General features: G+C 38.2%; 1 long non-coding RNA gene across 1 annotated transcript; it reads right to left on the reverse strand.

Annotated features, from left to right (window-relative positions):
* Window positions 1–9,241: 9,241 nt before the first annotated feature.
* LOC107309782 (uncharacterized) lies at window positions 9,242–11,842 on the reverse strand. The gene is made up of 3 exons (XR_014943518.1): window positions 11,671–11,842; window positions 10,785–10,853; window positions 9,242–9,393 (listed from the first exon to the last, which is right to left on the reverse strand). It is a non-coding gene; the product is annotated as an uncharacterized LOC107309782 (long non-coding RNA).
* Between the last annotated feature and the right edge of the window lie 281 nt (window positions 11,843–12,123).

Here is a 12,123-nt window from a genome sequence, read left to right on the forward strand (position 1 = left end):
CTGGACTGGACAAAGTAAGCAGCAAACAAAGTAGTTCCCAATCTTGTCTATAGGTAGCTTATTGCCTACAGCAATGTAGATTACTATGTTATTTAGGGACACAAGAATCAAAAAGCAAGCAAAAACTAGATTGACTAGGAGCATGAAGAATTATATTTTCTTATGTTACTTGATAGTAATGGAGGCCATAGAGTTAGTCTTCTGAACTATCCACTTCTATTATGAATGCATCAACCTGAAGAGAATAGAAAGAATGTTTGGTTCCTGCAGAAAACCTAGACTTGTTTTCCTCCTTAAAGGAAATATAAAAGAGAACATCATGTGTTTGTAGAGAAGCATTTGGTTTCAGACTGAAAATGAACAATTTCCTTCATTATATGGCATTTGTAACAAGTTTCATTGGGGAAGTCACAAGCCAGACCTTTCAGGATCGGCTAATAAATGCAGAGCCCACTTCTACTTATGAATGAAGGGGAATTTTTTTATTGCTTGTTTGCTTTTCTTTTTTCAAAAAGGTCATTGTGGAACTCCTTGTTTCTTCCTTCCCTTTTTAATTCATGGCCAACTAGAATTACAGTCTTTGAAGACCTATTCATTCTCATTTTCAACTAGAAGGAAAATGCAAAGTAAGGCAGACTTGAATCATTATTGGTCATGGAAGATAAGCTGACAGGGAAGGAGACCAGTCTGGGTGAACAGACATCTTTAGTTGGAACTTGGGAACCAAAGGAAAGTTTATCGCCTTTGGAAGAGGGGGCAAGCAACTTATAAGGATTGCAAGTATGTAGTGAAGCTGTGCAGGGAGAAAGCTAGTGAGGCCAAAACCCATCTAGAACTGAACTTGGCCACTAAGGTGAAAGACAGCAATAAATATTTATATAAATACATCAACAATAAGAGGAAGGCAAGGGAGAATCTCCATCCATTGTTGGACAGAGAGGGGAACATGGTGACCAAAGATCAGGATAAGGCTGAGGTACTTAATGCCTTCTTTGCCTCAGTCTTCAATAGTAAGACTAATTGCTCCCTGGGCACACAGCCCCTTGAGTTGGTAGATAGGGATGAGGAACAGAATGGGCCCAGCATAATCCACGATGAGATGGTTTTGGACCTTCTCTGAAAGTTGGGCACTCACAAGTCCATAGGACCAGATGTACTGCACCTTAGAATGCTGAGGGAGTTGGCAGATGTGGTTGCCAAGACATTCTCCATCATTCTTTGTCACTTCTGGCTAACTGGGGACGTCCTGGGGATCTCTGGATGCACTCCAACAGGTCTGTGCCTCTCCTGTACTGTGGACTCCACATTTTCATGCAGTACTCTGGGTGAGGTCTCACCAGCCCAGAGCAGAGGGACAGGATCACCTCCCTCTACCTGCTGGCTGTACTTTATTTGATGCAGGATATGGTTGGCCTTCTGGGCTGTGAAGGCACAGTGTTGGCTCATGTCCACCAGTACCTCTAGTCGTTTTTTGTCATGGCTGTGCTCAATCGTTTCATCCCCCATCTTGTACTGGTAGTGGATATTCCTTGACCCAGGTGCATTTGGATTTGTTGAACCTCAAAAGGTACTCCTGGGCCCACTGCTCAACCCTGTCTAGGTCCCAGTGGATAACATCCCATCCTTCCGATATGTCAGTCACACCCCACAGCTTGATGTCATCAGCAAATTTGCTAAGGGTGCACTCAAAACCATTGTCAATGTCACAGATGAAGATAGCTAAGAGTTTTGGTCCCAGCACTGACCCCTGGGGGGACACCACTCATCACAGATCTCCATTCAAACACTGAGCCATTGATGACTGCTCTCTGGACTCAACTCTGCAGCCAGTCTGCCCATCAAATCCATATCTTTCCAATTTGGAGAGTAGGATGTTGTGGGATTCTGTGTCACAGGCAGATATATAAAACACATTGCAGAAGTCATGGAACTATAGAATCACTGAATGGCAAAGGACACCTGAAGTTCATCTGGGCCAACCTCTGCTCCATAGGGACACCGAGAGCAGAGTGCCCAGCCCCGTGTCCTGGTGGCTTTTGAAGATCTTCGAGATGGAGACTTTTGGCACAGAAGAGTAGTATACTTATAGGTGCTGAATATTCCTTCAAGTATTGCAAAGCTGTTGTCTGTTGCAATTCTGTTGAGTTTTAAATTGCTGTGAGTATTGCCAGCTTATTACCTTTTGTAATTCTGCCAAGTTTATATAAGGATAATCTTGTTGCAAGTTTTGCCAAACCACTATCAATTGTAATTCTACTGAATTTTAAGTAAATTTGTGATTTGTTTTAGCCTCTTGAGTAATTGTTACTCATGGTTTCTGCTCTGAGAATTAAAATCTTGACTTCACCTATCCCACAGAGTGGGGCAAGATAATGGTAACTCACCATCATCTGGTACTTCAGCCGCTGTAACCTCAAGGTCACTTATTCATACCTCCAGGGCCTCTGCTGATGCTACCATATGCATTGTGAAGAGGAAAAACTTCTGAGGCTGACTGCTGTAAATTCTTTGTTAATTGTTGTTGCTCCCAGGAACAAGACTCAATGGGGAGCAGTTCATGCCACAACACAGTATTAGGACACCTGCAGCTGGGCAGATGTTGTAAAGATATCCAAATACTACAGAATCTGCTGTTGAAAAGAGCTGTCAGAGGTCAAGTTGAAGAGTAGATGTGATATTCAGCACTGTAATGTTGGCATAGCTATGTGTTGCATGCAATTGATTACTATTTCTTGTTATCTTAGAAGCAACATTTAACAGCTGTTCTGAAACTAAGCAGAACAAATTTTGTTTTGTTTATACTTATTGGTAATCTATCTATCCATAAGGTAACAGCCACTGATATTGTTCTCGCAGCAGTTTTTGTATGTTATAGACTACTAAGGAATTTTTTTCTCCGCCACAGAAAAGATACTGTACAATAGATACCTTTCTGGCAGTATAATTTATATGATTTTGTAATTTCTCCAATAGATGGCAGTAGCTACTTACTGGCTGTTAAATTAATGCTACTTGTATTACAGTATACAAACACAACGTAGGAATGACCAAATATGTACATAGATGGGCTTAACAAATACTTCATAGATATTTTTGTACGTTTCATGTCATTTGTTTTCTATATTTGAACATAAAACTCTTTCTGAGTATTTTCCTATTGAGCCTATTGTTTTGCATTGAATTATGTGACATTATAAAACTAAGAAAACAGGGTTACCTAATGTTAATGACAAATTTATCTAAAGGTGAGCTACTGTAAGTACTTCATATTACAGATACCTTAACTCTCTGATATTAACTTATGAAGGATCTGTTGAATTCTATGACAGGGAATTAGTAGAAGTGAATATGTGCAACCAAGTCTCCTTTTATTATTAAATATGAAATTCTCAGATGAAACTTCATCTTCAAGCACTTATATAGTTCTATGATTCTGCCCTCTAGGCTGAAATATAAACTCAAAAAGGAAAGACTTTTGATTATACCAATTCTTAAAGATGAAAGTAGGAGGCTATACTGTAGTTTCTTGGCTTCATTGATATACTGTATTAAGAACACTTACTTTGCTCTCAGTTTCCTTTTTACATCAGCACATCTCTCTACAGATCCTGAGATATAATTATGTATTTTTGGTTGGGAGAGCAGTACCAAACTGTCATTGAGCTGTATAAACATTGGTCTGAATTCATTTATGCAGTCAAGCCTAATCATAAAGACTTCAGAAACCTAAGCTATGCTTGTGATGTTTCAGCTGCCAAATAAAGTGTTGTCGTGGTTAATATACTGGGATGCTCAGAGTACAGCTTCTTTTTCACCAGAATGATATATGTCAGTTTAATGTAGTTTTATAAGCAATCACTATTATTATGCAGATGAAGGAATATACAGGATAATTTCCTGTGTTGCAGAAATAAAACTGAGTTCTGCTTTTGCTAAATAGTGGATTTTGGATGAGAATTAGCATAGTCTGCTATTTCTATGAAAAGCTGAATGGTATCTTGCTAACTTGGTAGTCTCAGTAACACAAATATTGGAATGTCAGGCATAATGAATCTCAGAAGCCCAAACAGAGATATGGTGAACTAGAAGACTCTGAAAAACACTGAAGATCAACTTCAAACATAGGTATGGTTCAAAATCTGTAATTAGATTGATTAGTAATTAGAAATTGATAGAATATGTCTTCAGTATTTGTGAATGAGGAGATTAAGATAACTTAATGCCAGCCCTTCTTTGATTCATGAATTTCAAAGTGAGTTTCCTGCCACCCTGTAACTCAGTTTTCCTGTGCACTACTTGTTATCACTTACCTACTTCTATTTCTCTAAGTACATATAAACATGTGACCTTACTGTGTGCCACTCAGTGCCTCCTGTGAAGGTGTTTTATCTCCTCACTCTGCCTGCTGGACTCCTTATTCTCAGAAAAGGTGATATCCAGATGACTGAAAGAAACATGTAAGTTATTACTTGTGTGAATAAGCATGCATAGCTCTGCTTTTCCTTACTACATTGTCACTATGTGGCTTTACAATATCTGTGGGAATAGCCAGCATGACAGTGGTCACTCCGTACCCCCCATTGACTAGGCAATCTGTTTTTACTGTGAGGCTTCATGTCACACCTAGGGAGTGGTGATGAATGTGAGAAAGATGTTTTTCCTCTTTTTGCCTTGTAGCTGTAATGCCATGAAGAAGAAAGAATGGGGAGGGGGAAAGGCAGTAAATGATGATCAAGGAGCAAACAACATTCTTGAAATACAAAGTAAGGTAGTCTCCTGAATGTTCACAGTGTTCTGAAAGCCTTGTCCAAGATTTTTATAGAAACAGTATTAATTTTGTGGCATTGCTATTTGTTGGAAAGGAGAGTTGACTTTTTCTTCTTAGTTTCAGGTCATGGATTCTCCTTTTAAATTATCATCATATATTCAAAGACTCCAAAATAACATGGAATCTTCCGTGGAATACAAGTACTGCATAACAAAATATGTTTCTGTAATGTATCTTCTTTCAGTGTTTCTGATGTGCCACTATACAACGTCTTGTTCTTTTCTATGTTTCTCCTTACCCTAGGTGGGCTTCCTACACAAATGTTAAATGATGACATAACATTCACTGTTTGTAATCTTTGGAATACAGAATAGAAAACTGACATATTTGTACAATTGACAGCCTTCTTTGATTTAGAGAATGTCAGATATATAAAGTCATTTTCAGTTATCAATGTGTAGCTATAATACACAGCGCTTGTATCTAAGGGCTCTCCCGCTGTCCTTGGACTGAGACAGGACAGTCTTCATGTTTGAGCTTCTTGTATGACAAATTAATTAACAATTGCCAAGATGGTAGAACAATCATTGTCACATGTTTGTCTTACTTGAGGTAGTTCTCCTATATGTGAGGCAAAACTACAGGACAATTCAAGAACACTGGTCTAAGACAGTGGATTTTGATATCCTATAGTTCTGCTATGATGTCATTGCTGTCTTTCAGCCTACTTGCAAGCAGTAATTGAGTCCAAAGCCATTACTCTCTTTTCACTGGCAATAAGCATGGCAGAAGCAAGGTGTGTTACTGGTGGGCAACACCTTGTATTAAGTTGTTTGTATTTGGAACAGCAATAGTAAATATAACAGGATAGGCCAAATAGCTTTGACTCCTGACCAGTGGTCAGCTCTCCCACTCACAGATGGCTGCCTTAGACACTTCTAGCCAAGGTGGATATGCAGGTGCTGCAGCTTTGTTTATTTGAGCTGAAGGAAAGGATCATCATTTTAATGTTAATGAAGCCAGCTGTGCATTCCTTAGGAGGAATGGACTCCATACAACCATTTATATGTTAATGAGACCAAGTACCCATACCTCAAGATGGACTCTGAAGTAGCTTGCTAATTGCCCCACCAACATAGAGATGACACACAGTATTGTTTTATCTCAACAACTACCTAGATGGACTTCTTAAATCTTAGATATAAGTAATTTTCCCCCCCGCACTCTCCCCTTTACAAACATCCAACTCACAGCACTTAAGCTGAAGGATTATCACAGTATGGACTGTGCTATCTTATGATCTTCTCTTGACTCTGAGATGAATATTCTATTGACAATACTGAAAATATTTTTGCTATTACATATTTGCATATGCCAATTTGGGGCACACTGAATGTGTCTTATCTTTTTCAGAAGGCATCAGTGGGACAGATAGAGGGAGTTCTACTTCTTACTAAAGGTAAAATCAAATGTACAAAGACATATCTTGAGAGTATATGAAAAATATAGACAGTACTCCATATAACATCATTTTAGTCAAAAGCCCTAAATCCTGCAGCAAAGAGGTTAACCAAATTCAGATGTTTCTAAAGCCTCAGCTTATATTTTCTGAGTCCACTACATGGAACACCTGGAGACTTTCACTGATCTATCTGCCTGGGAGATGGTTTTTGAGGCCATGATTGCATGTGAACACTAAGATCTAGGAAGTGAAGGAGGGTTTAGAAAGACAAGATCTGTATCTGTGGTGATGAAGCCAAACCTAATTGGATGCTAATAAGAACAGTTCCCAATCTATTTAATAATTTTTATCACTGGTATTTCTTTTTGAGAGAAGCAAGAGGAGTTTGTAGGAGGGGAGATTTATGGCAGGTTCTATTCAGGCTGTTTTGAATCAGCGAAATGAGTAAAATTTTCCCGTGGTCACTATTTTATCCAAGCTTTCAGCCATAGAATGAGAACCATGGGAATTCTAGATTCATGTCCTGGGGGGATATAGATGTAAGTCTGAAAGACTTGCTGCAATAACTAACTGAGTTGAACGTTTAAGGAGAAAGTTAACTCTCCATGTTCTATAAGCTTCTTGTCCATGTAGAATGTGGTCTAGGAATATTCTGGTTAGGGTTTAGAGCTTCATTTTAAGTATTAACAGTATATAAAAAACTTCAGCTTGGATGATTGTAAATTATGGAAACTAATTCAAATGCTATTTTAAAATAAACCCAGCAATCAAATAAGCCATTCAAAATGAATCTAATTTGCTTGGTTGGAGATTGTATAATTGGCCTTTGTCTTTGTGACCACAGCCCATTCAAATTCAGATAAGAAGGTTTAGGATCCAAAATCTGTGTTAAGTTTAGTGAAGGCAGAACTTTTCTCTGCACTGTTCTTTTTAGCTGAGATGCATGTACCCAATGGCATATCATACATGGTGGCAGTTGATGATTACAAGTACCTGATGTAGTTCTTTCTATCTACCTGGGACAGAGAGAGTTTTTTGTCGGTGCCTCTTGGGGCATCTTGACCCAGTCTCCTGGTTTCAGAAAGTGACATTTTGCAGACAGGCCCTGGAAAAGCTGCCTTTACTTGTGAATGGACAGATTTTTCTTACATGTTTCATCTAGACTCCACAGTGTTTAATACTAAATCATAGGTCAAGTTTATGCAATGCTTCAGGTGTAGAATAAGGAATTTTGTGAGGAAAGAGATGATGTTTCCCATTTGCTGTACTTCACATATGCATCAATGCTAGCAGCAGTGCATCTGTCCTTTTCAGTTCTTTTTTTAAATATATATATATATTTCAGCTGATTTCCATGTCAAGCTGGATTTTCTTCTTTTTACTTCACCTCTGGATCTCTGGATTGAAGATGGTAGGTGCTGTGCAAATGCTGATTAATGACTAAAGCATTGTAATTATTCTTAATCACTTGGCTCATGAAATGGAAGACTCAATCACTACATAAAGTAAGAGAAACACCAAATTATTAAGTAGTAAAACAAATAAATTAATATAATAAATATAAATATGAAGTATTAAGGCTCTCTAAAAGTTTGATGGCAGCTGCAGTGGCATCAGAATGTTAGCAGAAATAAACCTCAGTTTATCTCAACCTGAGAACATGTCAAAAATTACATATTCTAGGTAAGAACATTTAGGCATTCAGATGAAATCTGTCTGTATGTTAACAAGAGGTCCTCAAGGTATGGAACGTGCTACAAGAGTTCTTTTAATATGCTAAACAGTGCTATTGGCCAGGCAGATGGAACAGGTACTACAAAAGTTCTGTGCTTCACAGAAAGGTTTGGAGTAAACCACACTTTCTTTTTGTTAAAATCAGTCCACTTTTGCCAGCATGCACCACAGAGTGTTACACAGAAGCAAGGTAGGGTAAAATAGAGAGCTGCTACCAGCCAGACATTCAGAGAATACCATAATGAATCTAGGTTTTATCGGCAGCCACAGAGGATTCGAGAGTCCTTTTCAATTGCAAGTGCATTGTTTTGCAACAGAAAAAATTGAGAAAGAGAATGTGATCAGATTCAGAGAGACAATGGTCCTGACAGAAAGAGTAGTCTGGTCACTTCCTTCTGTGGCATCATCATAATAAGTAACACAAAGTCCTTACATTTTAAAGATGGTAGAAAAGCTTGTGAAAGAGCTTTCACTTAATAACTGTTCTTAATATTGGAATCTGTAGAGGTAAAAAACCCATGCCACTTTCTAAGCCTTGACCTGTGGAACAGCACTCAGACTCACAAGAGTCAGAATGTAAGGTAGTTTACTTAAGGTGTATACACCAGAGCAATGGGGGGGGAGGGAAGGTGAGGCTTGTGCCACTCCAATTGCACAACTAGTGTCCTTCAAGCAATCATATTTATACCACACAAAATTCACACTCATTTCTCCGCTAAGCAAGTAGTGCTAACTCACTCTAGACAGTGGGTTGTCCTATGCTAATTCCTTGAATGATTTCTTGTTTTTCACTTCTTCTTGGACATGCGCAGTGTATAGTCAAGTCTGTTTGAATAAGTTTTTCTTTGTAATGATTGGTCCAGCTTCTTATCTGAAGGTCTGAGGTCTGGAATTCCAGGAGTTTCTTCCTTTGCAATGTGCAACTGATAAGTGAAAGCCTTTCCCCAATTCTACCAAACTCCTCCCAAGCCCTGCCTATTCCTGGTAAACCACTCCCCACTTCCACCTCTGAAGTAAGGGTTCCTCCCTTCTTTAATTTCTATGGAATTCAAGCCAGGTCCCCCCACCCTGTCCATATACAGGCCCCCCCACCCTGTACAACCTGCCTGTACAGGGATCATCCTAGGATTTCTACCTTTACACAGCCAACCAAAATTTTGTGTGACATCAAAAGGAAAGCATGAATAGATACTTGCAGATTGACCCTAAGCCACAGTACAGGCACAGGAGAGAACAACACCAGCAATAGAATGAGCTACAGCTAAGGCATGTACAAACACGATAGAATCCATTTTTTTCTTCTTGAAGGGTGGTCATGGTAACTGTACAAAGGCACAAGGAGGGATCTCTTTGCAAATCTTTATGTCAGAGGAGGTGTACAGTACATCTGAGGGAGATGAACTGAAGCATAGTTTTGATCCTGTTTGTCCTGAAAGACAAGAAAAATGGGCTATCGCGTTGTAACGGAATTGAAAAGAAAATAAAGATTCACAACTGTAAAATAAATTTCAGTTGCTGGAATATAAGAGAGGACATTCACAGAATTAAGTACTGCGGGAAAGGTTGATAGAACAACAGCACAGAGATCTTGGACAAACTAGAAGATACTGTTTCCTCATTTCTTAACTGGTATTTACAACAGCTATGAGTACCTTGCTGCAAAAGGGGATAAATGAGTGATTGGACACCATACTGAATTTGCTTTGAAACTGGATACTAAAGAACACACAGCAGAGTCTTAGATAATAATTTTTACTACCACAGTATGAATACTCCCTAGTACTTTATGATCAAAATGAACGGAATGAGCAACATCTTATAATTCATAATTTTAAAGCTGATCCCATCTGAACTTTCTTTTCTAAGAATTTTACATTGTACTCATTATGGAGCATGTGAACTAATATACTGTCCCAGAAAAGACAGAATACCTTGTATTCCATGAACTGGTTGTATGTGAAACACTATTATTTAAAATGTGAATTAAAAATCCAGCCTTAGTGCAGGAATGCTATAAGAGTATTCACTTCCTAGTAACTTGGCAAGTTCATCTTTCTTCTTTTTCTTTTCCCTTTAAAAAATCATCCCATGTCAGTTCTGAGTACTTTTGTGTTATAAAAATATTGTTTACTTATGTCATTCTGTGTTTCTAAATGGCCCTAATGTGTAGAAATGTAATAGTAAGACTTCAGCAACAAAAATCTCTACAAAGTTTTTCAGAGTTTTCCTGTAATCTTATTTGATATGAAGAAGAGACATTCACATACCAAGGCTTTTTGTTGCATGGCTGACAAATAAACATCTATGAGTGACTGGGAGGCAGTGAAGCCTACTTTACAGGATCAGCATTTCCCATATAGTCTCCTGCATCCTGTTATAGCATTTGTCAATAGATGGAAGGAATCAGTACTTCATGCCATATGTGGGCATATTTTATCCTTTACAACCCACTGCCCAAGTGCTGCCACATAAAGATACAGCCAGGTGCTGTCAAATGGTTATGAAAAATAACATTGATATACTTTCTCCTTCATTGTCAAGATCTTTGGATGTTCTTTTGGTTGGGACAGGAAATTCCAATGATTTTTACACCAAAACTACTGTCTTGTTCCTCTTGTCTTTGCAAACATAATCTTTCCTATCTGATTTCAATTGTTTCTTGGGCAAAGAGAATTCATTTTAAATAGTTCACAGATCAGTGTTGACTTCCAGGGTTGTGCATATCAGTTTAAATTCAGATGCAGCAGATATTATACAAGCAAAACTAACTTGCCTAACAAAAGTTAAAGATTTAGTGAAAAAGAATGAAGGAACTTTTACCTCAATTGCAATAAGGTTGATCACTTTGTCAGCGAAGGAACAGCTGAGGCAGTTTGGAGATACCAACTCCTAAAGAGAATAGGATTGACTGGTCAGTGGTCAATGACTTGCAATCTTTTAGGGGTAATGAAAATTCCTCTTTTTCTTCTTCTTTTTTTTTTTTTTCACCACAGAAATGATTATAATTTTACTTAAAATAAAAATGGTAAACTATGACTTTTCTTTGTGAGTCTGATGCTTTCTCAGTGCTGCAACAGAGTAGTATGTCAGAGTTAAAATATTTAGTTTCTCTATAGTCTCTAGACTGGGCACTGAGACAATATTCTCAAGGAAGTGGTCACAGGATTGACCTTGTTGGAGGTCAGAAAGTATCTGGACACTGCTCTCAGTCATGTGGTCTGTTAAGTGAATTTGAAATCTAAGATTTAGAATATTTTAAATTATACCCTGGTTTTATCTCTGATATACTTTAGTTTCTTCTTGGTATGGTGCTGTGTTTTAGATTCAGAATAATAACATTCTCATTTCCATATAGGAAAAGGTCTCTTACCATACAAAAATTAGATCCACTTTAGCAAGTGTTTTTAACTGACTTAAAAGTAACTTCAAAATTTTCTCATGAAGTAACTTTAATCACAGATAAGTCTTCACAGACTAGCTTCTGTTGGTCTTCTATGATCTTTCTCAAGTTTTACTGTGCTAGTTGTATAAATAGTTACAGGTTATGGTCTTGAGGCTCAGATATGTTTTGATTAAAATATTAAATGGATATTTTCCTACATTCTAATATCATGAGTATACATTAGTGATGTCCAGTAAGCCAATCAGTAGTACATTAATAGATTCAGATAATAAAACCAAATCTATTTCAGTGTTCAGTACTTACAAAGGGGAAGATGTATCATGAGCAGTTGAAGTCCCTTGTTTTGATCATGCCAGAGGAGACCACATGGTGACTTGCATCTTCGTCATAGGGAGGAATGTGGGGGCAGCCACCAATCTCCTCACTCACTGACCAGTGATAGAACCCAAGGGAACGGCACAAAGCAGTGACAGGAAGTTCAGGCTGGATATCTGGAGAAGGTCCTTCCCTGAGAGAGAAACTGGGTACTGCAAAAAGCTCCTTGAGGAAATGCTCATAGCATTGACCTTGCTGGAGGTCAAAAAATATATGGACGATGCTCTCAGTCATGTGGTCTGATTTTTGGATGGTCCTGTGTGGAGCCAGGAATTGTACTCAACGATCTATACGGATCCCTTTTAACTTGGGATATTCTCTGATTCTAAAACAGAAAATACCTAAATATCAGTAACAGGAAACTGATGTTGTGCAAACACA

Source organism: Coturnix japonica, chromosome 2 (assembly GCF_054131305.1).
Source record: "Coturnix japonica strain WE chromosome 2, WE-NBRP24, whole genome shotgun sequence".
In the NCBI taxonomy this organism is placed as follows: Eukaryota; Metazoa; Chordata; class Aves; order Galliformes; family Phasianidae; genus Coturnix; species Coturnix japonica.